Raw genomic sequence first — 21749 nt, 5'->3', positions numbered from 1 at the left:
CCAAATTGAATACAAATTTACGCATTTGCACGTCCTGCCGTCTAGACTTTGACAAACGAGCCATCTGTATATCATCGGTAAAGCAGGGCGCAGGAAGTTCGAAAACGACAACAACTGAGAAATTGCCAGAAGTGCTAAGTGCAGAGAGTCATGCCACCGTACCATCAGCGACATCTGTTTAAACAATTTAATCACGCCTCTTTTCAAAAATGCTTTGAAATATACTTCAACATTTATACCCATTTCAATATTTTTAACGTTGCAAAACACGCTTTCAACATTCATCTTGAAGAAGAGGGAAAACACTTGTCCTCAAATGTAACAGCAAATTAATCAATAAACGACTAATGCGCGGAGGGCGTGATAAAATCGGAACAGTACTGTACATATAATATACATAATACATAATAGAAACAGATTGTTTTACTCACGCAAGGCCATTAACAATAAAATCAGCATCAAACTGCGCTTTCCGGCCGAAATAATTTACACTAAAAAAAATTATTACTAAATGTGAAAATTGTGGAATGTTTGAATTGTCATAACTTTTTTGTTTATTAGTTTATCATCACCAAATTTTTATGGTAGATTGCTAATACAATGGACCGTTTTCCCTAAAAAATTACATTGGTAAAAAGATAGGGTTTTGAGATATTTGAGTTTTTGTGACAAAAATGATATTTTTTAATGTTAAAAAAAGATTTTTTTTTCACAGTGTACATTTTCTTAGGAATCACCATTTAGTTATCTAACTTTGCTGAACAATAAAATCTGCATCTAACTGCGATTTCTGATCGAAATAATTTACACAGAAAAAAATATTTACCAAATGTGAAAATTGTGAAATGTTTGAAATGTTATAACTTTTTTGTTTATTAGTTTACCATCACCAAATTTTTATGGTAGATTGCTAATACAATGGACCGTCTTCCCTAAAAAAATTACGTTGGTAAAAAGATAGGGTTTTGAGATATTTGAGTTTTTGTGACAAAAATGATATTTTTTAATGTTAAAAAAGATGTTTTTTCACAGTGTATATTTTCTTAGGAATCACCATTTAGTTATCTAACTTTGCTGAAAAATTTATTGCAATCGAACGAACCATTTTGGCTGTGCAGATTTTTGAATATTTTTGAACCATTTTCACATACACCCTTTTGAAAAGTTAGTCGTGATTCAAAATAAAAATTTGATATCGGAAAATGACGATTTAGATGGAACTTAAAAACTGTGCAAAGTTTCAGTTCAATAGAAAATCATGAATTAAAAAATTTCCTTAATTTTGATGCTGTTGCTTGGAATCGCTCAGGTACTTATTCTTTGTCCCCGCAAAATCCAACATTACATACCTCTAGGACATGTCTCCTAAGCGCTGGGCTGGGCTGCTGCTGCTGGTGACAAACGACGAAAGCAGAAGCAGAAAACAGACTTTGGCTAATATCATGAAACATGCCGAAATTGCCTGTTCCACTTCTTCACGGTTTTGTGCGAAAAGAGATTAAGCAATTATTATTACCTTTTATTATTTACCTTTCAGGCTTGAAAACGTGTCATCTATATGTATTTTAAAAGGTCCTCCAATCGGTAACGAACAAATGGAAAAATAATATCAGAATGCACCCTTGGTGAGGATTACTCATTTAATTCGATAACGAACGGTCGGAAATGGAGACACGGCGTTGAATAAACAATAATTTGAAAAAAACATGTCCCTGTTTTGTTCTTGATTTGCTCCAGTAAAAATGGAGGGGTCCAGATGTGAGAAAGTGTTTGTGATATTTTTGATAAATCGAGTTTGGAGAAATGTGAAACATAAATAAATTCTATTAAAATTATTTCAAATATACTTATGTTTGCCAATTGTAAGACTGTATAAAATTTGATACACGAAACTTAGTAAAATGATAGTCATGTTGGTGAGGAATGTCCTTACAAAAACCATAATTAACCCAACTAGCGGTGATGGCGCGTTTCTCATGCCTTCGGAAACTCATTTCGACAAAACTAAAGTACACAGAAAAAATATGTAATTAATATTCAGCGAGAAATCATGCACATAAAGGGAATGCTAGAGTTAGTGCACTTTTACATGAAATATAATGTAAAATTACATTACCATCGTGTAAACCATCATGGACCCCAACCGGCTACGCGACTATTAGCGGAAATTTACACGAACGTTACGTAATTTTACATGCTATCTCATGTAAATATGTACTAACTCTAGCATACCCTTTATGTGCATGATTTTTCGCTGAATTTTACCTGGTTTAACGAAAATCATTTCAAGACACCAGAAATGATATCGGTTATCTGGCTTTTCATGTTTGAGCCTTAAACTCTTAAAAAACAGCCACAATCTTTAATTTTCAGCCGCCATTTTGGATTTAAGTACGCCATCATGGATATTCTGATTGCCATTTTAGACTCCAGACTTCTTCCCCATGCCCCCAGATATACCCATATTGAAAGGTTCCAGAGCAGTGATTCCCAAAGCGGGCGAAATCGCCGCTTGGGGAGTAAAAATCAATCCCAGAGGGACAAAAATTAGGAAAGGTAAAACTGGGGGGCGAGAAAGAAGGGGGCGATTTTTTCAATAATTAAAAAACTATCAATAGCATGAAAAAACAAACTCAGCGTAAAAATTCAATCATTAGAATGAAATACATTTACGTATCTAAGTTTGTTTTAAAATCTACAATGTGAACATGGTTCAAAATATGCACAGAAATTTACTTTATGCAGAATTACATCCGATTTTTTCTACATGGGTTGATTTTCTACTACAACCCAGTCAGTTTTGAAGCCATATTGGCTTGAGTTTGTGTACATGAATAGTACTGTGTAAAAAATTGCATGTGAATTTGTTCAAAATGGACTGAGTTATGTAGCAAAAACGTATCTACACAAAGAAGAATTGGGTGTTAGTTGGTGTATTGAATGGGATCTTAATGGTTTATCTCAGAACGTTTTTCACAAATTATTGAGTACGTGCTTAATGAATAAATGAATTTGTAACGAGCTTTCTGGTGATCATTTGGGATTAGTTCTCGAAAGAAAATATTACGAATAAAGGTTTCCAACTTTATAAGATTTTTTTTTTTCAATTCATGTTCCGTTTCATTAATGATGTTTCTATTCAAAATAGTTTGAGAAGCATTTCTAATTGTTTATGTATGGAAATTTACGAAGATTTTTTTTGCAGAGAGATCGTAAATACTAAAAGAAAATTATGCCGACTTTTTTGGTATAATTGATATTGTGTTTTTGAAAATATTTCAGACCATACATATTGTGTCCACTACAATTTCCAAAATTTCTCTTTTCCAACAGTAGATTTGGAAACTTATCAGTAGCAGTGCTGAAAATTTCATTTCGTCACATCTTAATTAAATCACCTACAGCTCATTTAAGAAGCTCAACCTGAGAATATGGTATATGAAAAACTTGTGCGGCTAGACCAGTTTTGCAAGAAAGTCACGGATAAACCGATATTTTTCGAATGTTTAAAATTAATGTCACGGACTACCTTCGAAAAATGCCAATGATATTCACGGTGTTTAGATATGACGTAATGAATTTTTCAGCACTGCTCATCAGTAATACCCGTAAAAACTCATCTGGAAATAGCACCAGTAATTCTTTATCAAATACCTCCAAGAAGTATTTTATATATTTGGAAAAGTCAATATCTACAAAGTTATATTAAAATCTCTTCTAAAACAGCTGAACAAAGATCGCAATTGTTCATAGAACGTTCGAGGTTACTGAATCGTTGTTTAATGAGAAACTCTTCACGAATTTAGCACAAAATGATTTCCTAGGATTCTGCTAGGCTAGGAATAGTTGTGAGAGACCTTTTCCCTGACACATGATGGAATGTGAGTTTATGTAGCCAATAGAGATTCTACACAGGCAAAACATGTGATTACAGATCATCAACAGCTCATAGAACTCAAGAACTGGCTTCAATCAAGATGTCCCATGTATTCAGGAATCTAGTCGAGGAATTCACTTACTCCTGTTCGATGTAGTATTGGTTTCTGGAGCTAATCGTTGTTTTCCGCGTGCAAAAAAAAAAGCTCATTGTTGTCCGTCTATGGTTCTGTGAAGTCAAGGCATGACTTCGCTTAGGTCATCAAATTTTCCTAGGAATAGTTGTGCGAGACCATTTTTGACACAAGATAGAATATGAGTTTATGTAGTGCACAGAGGTTCCACATAGGTAAAACATGTAATCACACTTTATCTACAGCTCAATGAACGCAAGGCCTGACTTCAGCCAGGCCATCCCGGGTACTCAGGAATCTAGTCGAGGCTTTTACTTACTCCGGTTCGATGTAGTATTCGTTTCTGGAGCTAACCGTTGTTTTCCGCATACAAATAGGTCTAATTGTAGTCCATCTACGGTTCTCTGTAGTCAAAGCATGACTTCAATCAGATCGTCCAAAATGTCTACTGCTCGTTGATATAACAAACATTATACAGATGTTCAAGTATTGGTGCAAATAAAAGCGATAAAAATAATTGAAAATAATCCATAATGATTATTTCGAGTGTTGTGAAGAATTAGCCTAAGTTAAAATTCACGAATGAAAAGAAATTAAAAAATATATATATTTCGAGTGTTCATGTTTTGTAAGGACGGATTCGGATAATCCATCGAGATATTCAGGAAATATTAATAGTATTACAAGGGCAACACATGCTTAAAAGATGTCTCGGATGACCTGTGGGGTCAATAAGGGAATAATATCAAGTGTTTAATTTCATTTGAAAACAACAAACGCAAATGAAGACTTGGATGGTTCAGAAATGTTGAATATCTCAAGAACTCAAAAGAAAGCTATCGAAAAATCTCAAATTCGAACCTGTAGCAACATCAACTATCGTTAGGCAACAGAATGTGCAAACTCCCATTGAAAAACTTCGTTAAGAAGAAAGTTATGGAGATGCAAATCGTACTTGGCCTTATTGTTGCCCGACGTGACCCAGTGACCCACCGGCCTTACTCCGTCCAGAAGTCCAAGAAAATGTTTCCAAAGCTATAGTGTTGTGCGAGTTTGTGTTCAAAATTTGGTTGAATTCTGTTGAGAAATGGGCTGTTGGCGATTTTTTGAACTTTTATTTTTTACCTGGGGTCAAACAGGTTAATAACAAACATTGCGGTAAAATTCCGTTTCGATTCGAGCTATAATCCGAAAAATCGGCTAATGCGAAGTACCTTAAAAGTGAGTGAACTTATTTTGCGCACAGACATACATACATACAAACATACATACACACATACAGACATCATCTCAATTCGTCGAACTGAGTTGAGTCACATATAGACTTGACCCACCGAGCCTTCTATTGAAAATTCGTTTTTTGAGTGAACATATCCGTTTCGGGACGGAGCACAAAAAAGTAAATTTTCCATAGAAATTGATAAACTTTGGCTCTCCAGAACTCTTAGAATTTCTAACTAAGCAGAACTTTTGCTTCCCCATTTGGCAGAACTACTCTTTATCTTTCGATTCCTAGCTTTGTCAACCTAGAAAAATCAGATGTAAAAAATCTGCGACAGATTAAACATTTTCATGTTTTATGGATTTTGTTCACTTTTTGTTTACATTGTTGTGGCAAATTTCACATGCAACATACAAAAGTTTGTTTGCACACATACACGTCCATGGCTCATATATCGAAACAACTTACATCACATACAACAATGATTAAACAGATGAATAAAATATGCAAAACGGTTGTTGCTCAGCAGCACAATTGTGCTGAATCGTCACGAAAGGGATATAGCCTTCCATTACACTTTGGCAAAAACAAATTTTCCACTTTCCTTTGAAACTATCGCTGTGTTCATGAAAATCGCAAATTGATACCATTACAATTAATTAGGAAGAGTCCACTGGACGAGCAAATCATTCAAAATAAGCATACAGGCGAAAAAACAAGACTGGTAACGAATTACAAGTAAAAATCGACACGAATGCATAATCACACTACAGGCAAACATACGCATCACTTGGAGAAAATACGATTAAAATACTCGTTACTAAAACAAAATCGCCCAATGCTAATCACATTGTGTTTAGCAAACCATTAAGCATATAGAGACAAACCAGCCAAGGACTGAAAGTCTCTTTAATAAAGACAAATCAAACAATCAATCATTAAGCATATTATGGTAGTTGGTCAAATAAGAGAACAAACGATGCGAGCGCCGCAAGCGAGTCTGTATATCTTTGCTAAGCATGTAAAAACTCGACCTTCGGAAATCCATTACAAGAATTGAAATCAATTAAGAGCGAAGCCCTAAGCTACGCTAATTAATGCAACAAATAGCATCATTTATCATTACAACGCACGCACCGAAAGACAAACAGAAAATCTACATTTCGTCGAAAACGTATTCCTGTAAGTGCCCTGGAGCATTATGCCTTGTAATTGGCACTGTATCCAGGGAAGCAAAAACATGTAAGAAGGTCTGATTCAGAAATAGTTATTGCTGTTTACACAGAACTCTTCCAACGAATATGGATAATTTTGTTCAGAATCGCTGCTTACTAGTACAATGTTTGAAAACGGAACGAACATTTCAAAAGAGCGAAAATACTTATTGAAACAACACCTACTTTTTAAACTGTGGATCAAACTATAGTCGCACATATTTCAACTGTATAATATATTGTCGGATGGAAAAATCGCGCAAAAAATACAATTTCAAAAACCATGTAACAAGCTTTTAGGACAAGTCATGCAAATATATCCATAAAATATACATTAGACTGGGTCAAGAAGGACGATTTTTTTTGGAACAGAACTTTTTCTAATTGTCTTTTTTTATAAGACTGTATTATTGAAGGAAAACTTCAGTTTTACAATATTAAGGCTTTACGGGGTGTCATCAGAATCATCAATCATTGTTCTCACAGTTTGAAGATGCAAATCTTGAGTTCTACTGCATGAAATGGGCTGAAAATTAGATCGTTCGTATGCTAACATGTTATGAACAATCGATTAAATTAGATCAGTCCACTGGAACTGGAGATTTGCTTCGCAATATTTCGAGAGTACTGACGAAGAAAAAAACGGATGATATCAAAATTAACACGGTGTCGCGTATCATTTTAAAAGACAGATGGTATCTCGCATTCCAAACAGACAGATAATTCAATTTCCTCGACCATCATCAATCATCTAAGCTACTGCATTTCGGTTTCACTTTTAGATCGGTCGTAAAAAAGGTGCCTAGCGCCTTCACCTTCAAATGGGCAACAACAGATCACTCCGATGCGCTTTCATTGACATCACACCGCACCAATCGTTCAACATCTTCCCACACCAAAAAATATGGGTGGTTTATTTTAACGATATTTTATTGCGATCATTACGGTATACATTTTTCGTTTGCACGTAGAAAAGCGCGCCAATTGAAAGCAATAAAACCTACTGCTCTTACACGGTCATATTTCAATTTTTGTGGACTCATCCATCCCCTCTGAAAAGTATTCCATACGCAGGAAGAATCCATAATGAGATGAATCGTTTACTATTATGAAAATAACGAACGAGTTTGCCATCGGAATGGAGGTGAGTTGATTCTGCCTGCGGTCAATTGAAGGTTACTGCTAACTTTATTTGTCGTGCAATATTGATGACAGTGAATTTGAGCAAGACATGCACCGAAAAACTTTTAATTTTGAAGCTTCATTCATATACGTATGGGTTAAAAAAAGTTGCTTGAGCTTACTTCCCATTGCATCTATATTCCTCATAGACGGCCTTACAAACCGCCGTTGGTTCTCCGTGGTTTTCTAGAACAATCAGAATTGTACACTGAAAACAACAACAATTTTATTGGATAATTGACTTGAGAGTCCCAAGCTTTAAATAACGGTGCCTGCTAGGGGAAGGAAGGTTAGTGTGACAGCTACTAGAGACCGAGTATTTCTCTGCGCCTTCACAGTTGTCGCGGGAAGGGTGTTTTATTGATTGGAAAAGTGAGAAAGTTACATGATCTGGATTCACCTAGCTAAGTAATGCGATCGTTGTAGCCAAGGGTCCGTATATTCACCTCATTCCACTTTGCTGAAGCGAGTCGAGAAAGATGTGACAAACGGGTTGTCCTGAATGAACACGCCACTATATCACCAGTGAGATGCGATGCGCAAGATACTTGGCATTGTTATTCGTTGCCGTTCATTCGCAGTTTGACTGGTTACAGGGCCATATGCCCCATGCACAAGAGAGGTGACAAGTAGGAGTCTGAGGACCTACGAGCTATCACAATTCTGAAAACCGCCTACAACGTGCTATCCCAGATCATATTCCGTCGTCTTTCACAATAAGTAACTGAATTTGTGAAAAGATATCAAGCCGACTTCGTCGATGGCCACTCGTAAAAGAACCAAACTTTCACCGAGCGGCAAATCCTCCGAAAAATGTGTGGCTTCGTGCTAAGGAGCATGGGTTCGATTTCGCCGCAACTGCCATACCTAGATATGACGGTGATCAGAAACGAGGATCGAGGAAAATACAAAGAAATTTTACACACCGAGTCTGTATATTATCCACCTAAGCACAGCTGCAAAGAAGAAAATCATCCAGAATCACCTCATCATGAACGGGTACCCGAAAACATTGATAAACATCAACCAAAACAATCGTCACGGCAGACAGGAACAAACAGCTTCTATCACAGAAATACCAGCCCAAACAGTTGTGTCACCAACCATCCAACACCAGTCATCGTCCCAACAAGCACATCCGCTAACAATCCAGCCCTTCCACCCGTTGATCAATCGTCCCGTTGGTGTGTTTGACTGTAGTTGGAAAATAATGTTTTGTGGCTTCTCAGTCTTGACAAAATCAAAACGCTTGTTATTTTGTCCGACGTTTCGGACCGTTTGGGACCTTCTTCAGGGACTCAATAATTACAGTGTTCTCATCCACTGTGGTTCAACAGAACCTGTAACTGTCGTATGGATCGAGTTTTCCCGCACAATCGCAACTAAATCGGATGCCCTATCGGAACAAAACTCGGGTCAAAGTTAGCACTCCGGAATTTAGTAGGGACATCTGGGGTAATACGCACTGTCGAGGCAAAACGCACCCCCTTTGTTTTTCAGGGATTATCGGTTTTAGAGCTTTGAAACCTTATCAATCTAATAGAACGTCTTAATAAATGAGCATCTGGAAAATTTTACATATCTGCGTTACGTAATTAGTGATAAAAATGAATAAAATTGAAAAGCACGATTCTGATGTAATTTTCCCGATCGTGTGTCGAATGATTTGATGGTGAAAACCGACCAAACATCTAATGCTGTTGTGTTTATTCAGTTCATTGAGGGCAATGCTAAGCGTAGGAAAAATAACTTAAACAGTAATCTACGTAAATTATATGTTTTAAACTATTTTATTTTTTGCTATTGATTGGGGCAATATGCACAATGCACTCCATTGGTTGGGGCAAAACGCACCTATAGAAAACAAGCTGTAATAATATCTATGAGTGCTCTGTAAGTAATCGCAAACAAAATTGAGCTATTGTTTGTCTTAAAAGGTTTATAAAACATGCATTTTGTTTAAGATGTGAAAATATTTCTAAACTCGACGGTGCATATTGCGTCAATGTTGTGGTGCGTCTTGCCCCTTTGTTTGAGTGCATCCTGCCCCATTGTTGTAGTGCATTTTACCCCGAGCAAGGGTGCATACTGCCCCGCATAAACATACGAAGCCGTAATGTTAGTCTTTACAAAAAACGTTATTTTCAAGAGCTGAACTGTATTAAGGCTGAAATTTTGTTTGGTTTCTCTTAGAATGAAAGTATATGCAATGAATGCATGCATTAAACCAATAAATTATTGCCTTTTTATATGCATTTGGACGCATCTTCCTTAAGGTGACTTGGTGCATCACAGAATTTTCATAGGAATCATTGACTTTTTAATTTTCAATGATTGTTTGCCTCGCGTTTTTGAAGTGATAAAAAACGGGCAATTCTACAGGCACGCAGTAGAAAAAGTATCATCACACTCACCACGAGTGAGCATATGGGATGATACATTTTCATCCAAATTTGCGCTTTGGTAACTGAGTTTTATCACTTTGAAATTTCGAGCGAGATTTCAATGATGCTGATGACGCACTACGCGTCGTTAAGTGGTGCGTATTACCCCAGAATCCCCTACCTAACCCGAGGACGATCGTTCTCGATCGTTAGGTTCTCCCAAACCACAGTGGACGAGATCACTGTAACTATTGAGTGCCTGAAGAAGGTCCCAAACGGACCGAAACGTCGGACAAAATAGCATAACAGCGTTTTGATTTTGTCAAGACTGAGAAGCCACAAAACATTAATCCTAAATCGTCCGACAAACCAGTCACCAGTCACTCCAATGCCATTTCATCGACACGACCGCCCATTACAATCAGCACAGATCCTCCTAGACACTCAACGAGAAATTACTTCAATAATTCGACGACTTCCAAATGCATACAACATAGAGCCAACAACAACAACAAACCACAGAGAACATCAATCTATCGATCCATCCCATACATCGCAGGACTATCCCAACGCATCATCCGCATCCTAAAAAGAGACTACAACAACATCAACATTGCATGCAGACAAACCACAGCCATTCAACGTTTCCATACATCAGTAAAAGACCCGAACAATAAGCTAGATATGGGTAGAGTTGTATACAAAAAACCTTGTAGCAATTGTAAACAATGCTACATTGGTATGACCAACAACAGACGACAAACAAGATTATATGGACACAAAACACGCATTAACAAACTAAACAGGCTAAAAGAATTAGGGTATAGTAAAGCAGATACGGATCTGATAACATTAACCTTCCGTAACTCGCGCGGTTGACTACCTGCGTCAGCACCACGCTAATGCTGAGTACAAAAAGCGAGATTTTTTCAACGTGTTGTACAAAATACAACAGCGCGATCGTTCGAGGGTTAAGAGCGAACAGCGCCAATCGCAATCGAGCATTGCATCAATTACAACCACATGTTTAATCTAGACCAGGTCACAGTGTTAGACAGTAGCAAACACACAAACACACTCGCATTTCTGGAAATGTGCCATATCATTAACACACCACACACAGTAAATCATCGCACAGACACTAGTGGGTTTAACTCAACATATGCACGCAACCATACTACAAACCTTTTGCGAAACATTTCAAAGCCATTGAACTACAAATGAGTCACCATCTTCAAACCAACCGTTACCTCTTGCTGAAGTGTAGTGCGAAAAAAATAATTTCTTCATTAAGTGAAATTAAGAAAAAAAAAACGCTACGTTTCGCTTAATAATATCCAAATATTCAATGTTTAACAGTTTAGACACCGACAGCTCTATGTCACCCCAAACGAAAAACGAATAGCCAGAATGTAAGCGAACTATCGAAACATGTAATCCATAGAATAATAATTCCCATAATTACAGTATTTATCCCTGAAGAAGACTCTCACACGAGTCGAAACATTGGGAAAAATCTAAAACTTTTTTTAATTCCCCAAGACTGCAGTGCCGAATTAGTAGCTCTATTTATCGTAACAGTCGAACTCTCTTTATCTGCCATCAGGAAAAGTTTTCGACATGACACGTACGTTACACTGACACTTGTTACAGTTGCCAGAATTGTACACCCGCCTGAAACGAGAAGCAACAAAGGTCGGATTGATGTTGAACGCGTCAAAAAGTCGTGGCTCCACAAGATCCTGCGGTCAAAAAAGATTCACCCTCGCACCAAATGCATCATGTACATGTTGTTATGAGAATGCCGGTCTACAACCTGGCAAAGCTGGTGTTCGCAAGAGATCCGGATGTTACAAGAAGACCTTGAGGGTGGCGTGCAAAATAGGCGAACCAGGAGCACAACGCTCTTGCAGATGCCGAGGATGAAAGACTGCAGCCACGAACCGAGGAATTGTTGATTCAGTTATGTGTAAAAAAAACGATGTTATATGAAATGGTTTCAAATTATCAACTACCATGCGCCTCCTTTTCTATCCATTAATTTTGTGAAGAGTTGGATGGAGCCTCCTGGTATTTTAGTACATGCCAAAGCGGCAAAATAGTGAACTATCCTTCAAAGCACAAGCCAAATCTTAGATATATGATCACATTTGCATAGACGGGATGTTACACTCCATTTTCCTCTATCCTATCATTCAAATAATGAAAAAAATCCACACAATACAGTCTAGATTCCTACTACACGATTGGTTCGGGGGCAAGGATGGGAACACTCACTTGTAAAGAGTTACACTCACTTGCTATTTTCTCAGCTCAGATGCGTGCAATCAAGAAACGATGTATGGACGACTTCTGCCTTGTGGTTTTGACTAAAAGTTTGCCGAATAGAGTTGGGGTCGCACACGCATACCGAAGTCGTGAGGGAGCTGCGAAGGCAACTCTCCACGAGGTGAATGTAAATTACACTCACCTCGTGGAGAGTTGCATTTACAGCTCTGTCACGACTTTGGTATACGTGTGCGACCCCAACTCTATTCGGCAAACTTTTAGACAAAACCACAAGGCAGAAGTCGTCCATACATCGTTTCTTGATTGCACGCATCTGAGCTGAGAAAATAGCAAGTGAGTGTAACTCTTTGCAAGTGAGTGTTCCCATCCTTGTTCGGGGGTGCAGTAGGAACCCGTGTTGTGGGAATCTCAGAGCTTATGGGATTTCGCCTAATTGGGGGTGTGAGCGAATATCTCAGGCGTAAGATAGCACCATACTTATTTTGGTAAAGTTGTAGTACTTGAATAGATCTACCACACAATGCCAACTATCATCCAATTAATTGGCAATTTGGCCGATAGAGGCGCTATGTAGAAGTGGTTGCTATGTACACACCCGCCAGTAGAAGCACTCATAAGTTATCACATGCGATATCTCGAAATCTACTTTATTTGGAACAATGCTGTCTTCGGCAAAGTTGTCCAGGTCAAGAACAATCTGGTGATTCAACAATTAGGTGGCGCTAGTCGTCAAGTAAAGTTTCAAACTTCTTCATCCCGAGATCCAGAACAGATAGAAAAGTGTCGTCTTCGGCAAAGTTCTTCAGGAAATCAAGCGTAATCTGGAGATTCAACAATCAGTTGGTGAATTCGCCGCTAGGCGGCGCTAGTTGTCAAGTTTTGAAGCATAACTCCGCTATCTCGAGATTCAGAGCAGATAGAAAAGTGTTGTCTTCGGCAAAGTTCTTCAGGAAGTCAAGAGCAATCTGATGATTCAACAATTATTTGGTGATTTTATCGTTAGGTGGCGCTAGTCATGAAGTAAATTGAAACTTCTCTAGCTCGGGATCCAGAGCAGATAGTACAGAGCCGTCTTCGGCAAAGTTCTTCAGGAAATCAAAGCCTAAGGGTTTTATCGGCAGGTTCGTTCTCTACATCATGGCGGGCTTTTGGGGGCCAAGTTGCCTGAAATTCGGGCATATAACTCAGCTTGGTTGGGAAGGATTTGAGGCCAATTCTGAGTTCAACAAGTTAAAAAACGCCTATAGCTCTTCTAGTTGGTTGGAGTTTGGTTTGTTATGCAGAAAAACATAAGGGTTAAAAAAATAACTTTGATTGAATCAGCATTCTTAAAGCAAAGTTTGCACATGGCACAATTAAACAAACAAACAAACAAGCTTGCGCAATGAGTCCTGCTAAGTAGTTCGCACTTGTCAGATTTAATTTACAGAATATGCGACGGTAGACGTGAAAAAGGTGTACAGAAATGGAAAAACGCGTAACAAAATAAAAAACGAAAAATAACAAACATAGTCAGTGTCAAACGCAAATGCATCAACAGTCAGTCAGACAGTCAGCCAGGAGTCAGCCAGCGAGAAAGCCACTCATCAATCCCCTCAGTCACAACATACGCTTCACACCAGCATGAGGGACGTCTGGTGAATAGTAGTACAAGCCGCTGGCTGTCAGCAGGAAAGAAATTTTATCAGAAAACAAACGGCATGAAATAAAAAGTGTATAAATTCCGAATCACCTTCTTCAATGCAATTGGCGGCCCTTGGCAAGTTGTTAAAAGGCAAAAGGAAAATCAAGTATGCTGATCACGTAACCAAATTTCAATATTAAAGCAGAAGAACATCATATTTGAAAAATGTATATTAAATCGTGTAACAGATAATGCTGGTCTGATATTATTGTTCTAAATAACTTCGCATGAATTACTTACTAACGGTACATATTTCACACATTTACTTCACTTAGGCGGCAATCGAGTCCGGAATTCGTAATGCGCTACGGAATCGCAAAATCAGCTACTGTGCATGTCAACGGTGACGCCAGCCGGTTCCTTTCCTCCCGCTGGACGACTTTTTTTTTATGGGAGTTTTCAGGTGGGAGTCCCGCATAAAAATGACACAAAAATGAGGAAACGCCGCCACTGTGAACTGCTATGAACAATTATCCAGACGATTAAGCAAAACTGGTTTTATCAGAGTCATTTTTTGATGATAAGCATGTATCATAGAAGTTGTTATATTTTGTTCAGTTTGAGGAAAAGATAATATAATAATGAAATGCAAGCATATCTAGTGTCTAACGACTAAAATGCATCTACTCTGACTGAGTATGAGATGGAATTCCCGAAAGCAGACTGCAAAAACAAACAAAAAAAACCGTAATGTCTGCTATCTTGGGATATTTCACACCATTTAGCATCATTGTGTGGTAGTCGCGTATTTTAAATTAACCGTTCCATGTGACATCGGGCCGTCGACCAACCTCTGCTCCGGCTGTAGGCAATAGACGCAAGTGCACCGCTATAGTCGTTGACACACAAGAGCAAAGCAGATCAGGAGCAAAACGAATGCAATGATTAATTCCACGGAACAAAGCAAATCTGAGAAACATACTAGGAACAGATTGGTCGGTTGTAAATATGAGGGTTATGGAAATTTGTACTTTCTGCGTAACCCATTTGAAGCTGGATGAGCAGCACTTTTCTTGTTATAGAAAAATAAAATTACTAGTTTAAACCTTCACCATATGAATTCGATTAAACGCAAATTGTAAGATTCCCGTACACTATACCCGACAAGGACCACATAAAGCACAGATGAATTGCTACTTCTCACCATAAATCTCTTGATCAAAGCCGTTTTGTCTAGCATATAATGAGAAATGTAATAATAAACACTACTAGAAATATAGCATTTACGCTGATGCGTACGGTTTTGTTCTTCCCATTTCGGCGTAAACTGAGTAAACTGAGACTCCGACAGTACTCGCGACTTCCCATTTATTAAAATAGGAGACATTGGGCTCAACTCCATTCTACATTGCACCGCTAGTATACTCTTAACAACCCATCCGAGCTCCAGCATCCCATCGAGCACCATAATAATCCAGTGCCAACTGCGCGCGTTTTGACCCAACAAGTGGCCAATATGACGGGTGCATGTGAACCTTCAGCTCTGGCACAGTTGGTGACATAGTCGCGATTTTTTTTTCTTCTGCCTCTGCACTGCAAGTCATGTATGCCTGCCTGAGCAGACGAGATGGACGTTTTGTTTGTTTTTGTTCCTACTCAAACGAATCAAAACGTTTCTTTCTTTTTGCATTGGCGACGACGGTTCCATCTGTACTATCCAGACAAAGTCTAGACGCGCACCGACCGACGAATATGGTTTGATCGACCTTGTTCTACTGTAGATGAAGGCAGAGTATATTGGCATATATGTATATTGCGCAGTTCCCACCCAACTGGACCCCTTTCGCAGTTAGTATAAGTGCGGGATCGTGAATAAAACTGCGATTTTGCATCGAATCGTTTTGGTGTCTTCTGCGCACTTATTCAGCACTTTGTTATGCATAAGTGCGCATAAGACACCGACACGATTCGAAGAAAAATCGCAGTTTTATTTACGATCCCGCACTTATACTAACTGCGAAGGGGGTCCAGTGGGGTGGGAAATGCGCAATACATTTGTTCTTGGCAAACACCTGGAATTATGTTGAACGGTTGAATTTGGCACTCTCAGTCTTGAAAATCAAACGATTAATTTTATTCTGCCCGACGTTTTGGCCATGGGATTGTAAACCAGACGATTTAGGACAAAAACGATTGATCAATTTTTCCCTTGAAAAAGGCAACATCCCATGGCCGAAACGTCGGGTAGAATGAAATAAATCGTTTGATTTTCAAGACTGAGAGTGCCAAATTCATCCGTTCGACATATATACATATATTAAAAAACTATGTGCAAACTATGTAAAGGTATAGGCAAAATTATAAAAAAATAATACTTTTAACACTACCTATCTCCCTATCTGCATTCGAATATAATTATTAATATTCCTCTTGTTGTAATCAGGGGTGTAAGGTCCTACCCTCTACGCCCACCCAAACATGCCCACCTGCGCGCCATCTACTGCTGGTTCTAATTTGTAAACATCTTTTGTTAATTGGTTTTATAAACATCAACAGTAGCACAAACATCAGTGTTTTTCTCTCGATTTAGATGCTTATGATTAGCGATTTCGGTAAATATCGAAATTGCTTGAGTCATAGTGTTAAATTATCCTCTCATTTGAGAAAAATAATCGCCCAGGGAGTTTTCAATTTACAGCCGATTTTCGCACTCGGCAAGCGAGAGTAGAGGCTAATATTTCATAATGGTGAAAACAGAACACTGATTTGTTCGGAATGAAATTTTTCAATCTAATATGCTGAATATAACAATCTTTATGTTCGAATCACATACTGACTTGCTTTAAGCAAGATAAAGCGGTACTAAATTCAGTTTTGAAATCGAAAATTGAACTTTTCTTGTTTGGTAGTTACGTCTTTTTACTGGTTCTAAAACATGATAGAGGGTAGGCGAAATTTGTTCCCAGTTGACAGTCAGCTTACATCCCTGGTTGTAATGTACCAAGCTTTATTGTTCTAATATATTCTTCTTTTTTTTGCATAACGTATTAACTGGTTAAAACCTGCTTCTCAGCTTCCATGTCCAGTGTTCTATGAGGACTTCCACAACAGTTATTAACTGACAGCTTCCTATGCCAATTTAACTAAATCTAATTACATGCATTATTTTTATATGGACATTTCAACATTCAACTCATTTCGATTAGCATTATAAAATGACGTGATGATTAATTCCCAGCGCAATTTTGAACTCTATTTTGAATTTAAAACGAACGTTCTTGACTTAAGTCTGATCGTCCCTTATACGATGAGACCTGCGCTGCTTCAATAGTTGAACGAACTTATCGAATGTAGGGAGAAATGATTGTGTAAGGATCGTCGAAATCTTTTCCGAGACGCCTAATCAGTCCGAACATGGGATTAGCTTTTGCAATAACTTTTTCTGTATGTTCGGTGAAAGTTAGTTAGATTAAGCTGCACACCCATGACCATTTTGCACGTGTTTATTGTGTGAATATACTCTATGACCAAGGAAATCAAGGAAATCCGAAGGTTCTAATGATTCATTTCAATGTGTCCAATAGAGTAGCGATAGTTCTCCACTCCTGGTGAGTCAGTTCATCGCTAAGGATGGTTCAATTAATAAAATGAACAACTTGTTTGTGCGGTTTTATTTATTTTATTGCTTCTGGGATTTCTCCAAGGTTCCTTTGAAACATTCACCCTGAACAGGCTTCCTGGATTTCTCTAGTTGTTCCTTGTGTGGTTATTCTAGGAGTTCTTTCTGGAATTTCTGAAGTAGTTTTGTTAGGGATTCCTCAAGGTGTTCATCCTGAGATTCATCCTTTGGAGGATTCTTCTGAGATTCTGCGGGTTCCACAAGTAACTCCGCTCAGATTTCCTTCTGGGATTATTCCAGGAGTTTCTCCTAAAATAGGCCAGCAGTTTTTTTTTCTGAAAATCGTGCATGAAACCTTTTTTAAATTCCTCAAAGATTTCCTGTTGTGATGTCAGGATTACTCCTGGAAGTTCATCCGGGATGCCTCCAGGATGTCATTATTGCATTCCTCCAGGAGGGTCTTCATCGTTTCTTCCAACAAAACCTTCTGAGCTTCCTGAAGGATTTTCTGCTCAGATTGCACCAGGTGATCTTTCTGCGATTCCTTCAAGAATTTTAACCGGGACTGCTTTCGAGATTCCTTTAGAAGTTAGAAGGGATATTGACTGTATTGGCTCGGCAGCCTCACACAAACATAGTATAAGTCTGCTGAGCCAATATAATCAATGTGCAAAGGTGATATTCAGTTGAAATTTCATCCAATTACTTTCAAGAACTGAGCATGAGCATATATGACCGCACAATTCGTAGTTGCTACTCCGTGATTGACCAGAACAATCGAAATTGCACAAGGAACCAACAAACGGAGCTTGAGGAAGGGAAGGAATGTTAGTATGACGTACATTGCTACTAGAGACCGAGATCACCTCATCTTTTCCACGACTGTCACGGGAAGGAGTTTTTGTTAGTGGGGAGGAGGAGAGTCACATGATTTGGATGCAACTTTAATTTGAGTCAAAACATTTATTCATTTTGATTAAAGTATTACAAATGTCGACACCGAAGATGACGAACCATTAATTTTTTTGTGTACATGCAGAAAAGAAAGAAAAATATTAAGTCCAAAATCACACTGAACCGCTACAACTATACACGACGATGTGCAGATTCAAAATTGACGACCACGACGCGGCCGATCCGAATGAAACAAGCGGGCTTTTGACTTTGCCTCCAAAAACACACTCCATCCAATTACTTTCAAGAATTATTCAGGAACTTCTTCCGGGATTCTCTCTGGATTCCTCCAAGAATTCTGTCCAAGATTCCTCTAAGTCTTCTGGGATCTCTTTTGGAATTTATTTAGCAAATCATCCTTCCGAAATTTCCTCGAGTAATTCTTGCGGGATTCTTCCAAGAATATCTTCTGAGGTTCCTCCACAATTCTGAGGAGGGGACCTGGTGTGATGGTTACGGCACGTGACTATCACGCCGAGGACCTGGGATCGAATCCCACTCCCGACAAACTCACACAATTTGAGTTCTTCCTTTAGAATGGAAGTAAAGCGTTAGTCCCGAGATGAACGGATTAAAAAAGAAAAGGATTCTGAACTCCTTTAAGAAATTTTCTGCAGATTCTTATGAAATTCCTCCAGAAAGTATTTCTGGAATTCTCTCGGGTATTCTTAATCCTTTGAGAGTTAATTACGGAATTCAAGAGTATGTTATATGGTATTACTCAGAAGGAAACACTCCAGGAGTTCTATCTGTAACTTTTTCAGGGTACTCCAGAAAAAAAAATATCTGAAGATAATCCCTAAGAAGGAATTATAGAATAAATGGAAGTGTAGAATTAGCAAAAAGGGTAAAAATACACGTCAATAAAAATAAAAAAAGAAGTGCCTTAAGAAATGAATGTAGAAATTTCTTGAGGAAACTCAAAAATCTTGGAAGAATCTTTGAGAGAATTCCTAGAAGATATCTGAAAGTCCTAAAAAATCCGTAAGGAATCTCCAAAGCAATCTCGCAAGAATACCTGAAGGAATCCTAGATAGAACCTCTTCAGGAATGGGCATTTTTTTATTATCGTACAAATTGGGCCGAAGGGTCTAAGATTTTCATGAAACTTTTTCCTGGGCTCATGAATATATGAATAAAAAATGAGAAAAAATCAGAGTCACCTATTTTCCCGGAAAACTCAGGTGGAAATTCTTTGTTTTCCCCTGACACTACTTACTTTGAGAAATCATAACTAAAGAACGAAGGGTCATAGAAACAAAGTTTTTGTTTTAGGAAATGAAAACATTTTTTCTCAGAAATCCAAAAAAATATGAACTGGTGAAAGTTTTCCACAAAATTTTCCACTATTGAGAAAATTCGTAAAGAAAAACCGGAAAAACAATGCACAAAATTTAAAAAAAAATTTTGGGTAAGTTATTTTATAAGCTTTAATCGTTGAAATTTTTGAAATGCACTATTTTTCGCTTTTGAGTTATGGCCAATTTTGTTGAAAAATGTCCAAATGTATCATATAAGCCGTTTCGTTGAAAAAAATATAACTCAAGAACGAAGCATCGTAGAAACAAAGTTTTTTAATGAAAATGAAAGCAAATTTTCTCAAAAATACAAGTGGAAATTGAAGTGGGAAAAGCTTCCTTCAAAATTTTCCACCGTTGAGAAAATTCAAAAAGAATAGCCGGAAAACTATTCCCGAACTCACGGAAAAATTCGAAAAAAAAAATTTTGAGAGGGTAGTTTCATAAGTTTTGATCGCTGAAATGTTTGGAATGGACTTTTTTTTTCTTGATTTATGGTCAATTTTGTGAAAAATAACCATGTACGCATATATTATATGGTCATTTTTCACATAACTGTCCATGACTCAAGAACGAAAAACAAGTGTATTCCAAAAATTTCAGCTATCATAGCTTATAAAACTACCTTCTCAAAAAATATTTTTTTGAAAATTTCCCGCGAGATCTGGCATAGTTTTTCCGGCTTTTCTTTAAGAATTTCTTCAACGGTGGAAATTTTTGTGGAAAACTTTTTCCTTTTCATGGATTCCTGAGAAAATTTGTTTTCATTTTCATTAAAAAAAACTGTGTTTCTACGATCCTTCTTTCTTGAGTTATGATTTTTTCAAAGAAAGGCTAATATGACACATTTGGGCATTTTTCAACAAAATTGGCCATAACTTAGAAACGAAAAAAAAGTGCATTCCAAAAAATTCAGCGATTGAAGCTTATGAAATCACCTTCTCAAAAAAAATTTTTTTTTTTATTTTTTACGAGTTCGGGCATTGTTTTTCCGGCTTTTTTTACGATTTTTTTCAACTATGGAGTTCACATTTTTTTTATTTCTGAGAAAATTTTCTTTCATTTTCTAAAAAAACTTTGTTTCTATGATGCTTTATTCTCGAGTTATGATTTTTCAAAGTAAGTAGTGTCAGAGGAAAACAAAGAATTTCCACCTGAGTTTTCCAAGAAAATCGGCGACACTGATTTTTTTCTTATTTTTTTATTCATATATCCATGAGCCTTGCCTGTGGAAAAAGTTTCATGAAAAGCTGATACCCTTCGGCCCAATCCCGTATGGTAATAAAAAAATGCCCGAATCTCAGAAGAATCCGAAGTCATATTCATCACAAAAATGTTTAATCATTATCCTAGTCAGAAGTACTCCAGAACCCATCAGTCTCGATAAATATTGAAATGATTCTAATAAAATTTCTCTCAAAATAACACTTAACTTTTCCTTCATTTCATCCTAATAGAATCCCCACCAGAATTGCCATTAAATTCCTACCAGATTTTCCTTTTCAGTTCGTCCCCAGTATTTCTGATACAGTTCCACAAGTTTTTAACGGGATTTACGAGGGAACTCAAGCACAATTCCCCCTATAGACTGAACCAACAAAATATACAACTCTTTTTCTTAGACGTCAAAATTCCACAGAGTTAGAGTTATTTAAAAAATAAATTTCATCAATCAAAAATCAGGTTTTTGAGCTTATTTTGGTGTTTTTACGAGAAACCATGAATATTTAAATATTTTCGGATGCAGATGAGTCGAATAATAACTTTCGGATAGAAGTTGGTGAGAGACGAACCAGCCATTAGCATTAACAATAAAAGAAAAAAAAATCGAAAAAATATGTCATTTTCAAATTATAATATTTTACAAAGCGCAAAAAATCGCAACCTGACATTTTCTCCAAATACACATCAATACTAGTCAAAATTTTGGAGAGGTACTTCTTAATGTTTTTG

The sequence above is a fragment of the Aedes albopictus genome, chromosome 2 (genome assembly GCF_035046485.1).
Source record: "Aedes albopictus strain Foshan chromosome 2, AalbF5, whole genome shotgun sequence".
NCBI classification, from domain to species: domain Eukaryota; kingdom Metazoa; phylum Arthropoda; class Insecta; order Diptera; family Culicidae; genus Aedes; species Aedes albopictus.
Note: the sequence above shows the minus strand (reverse complement) of the source record.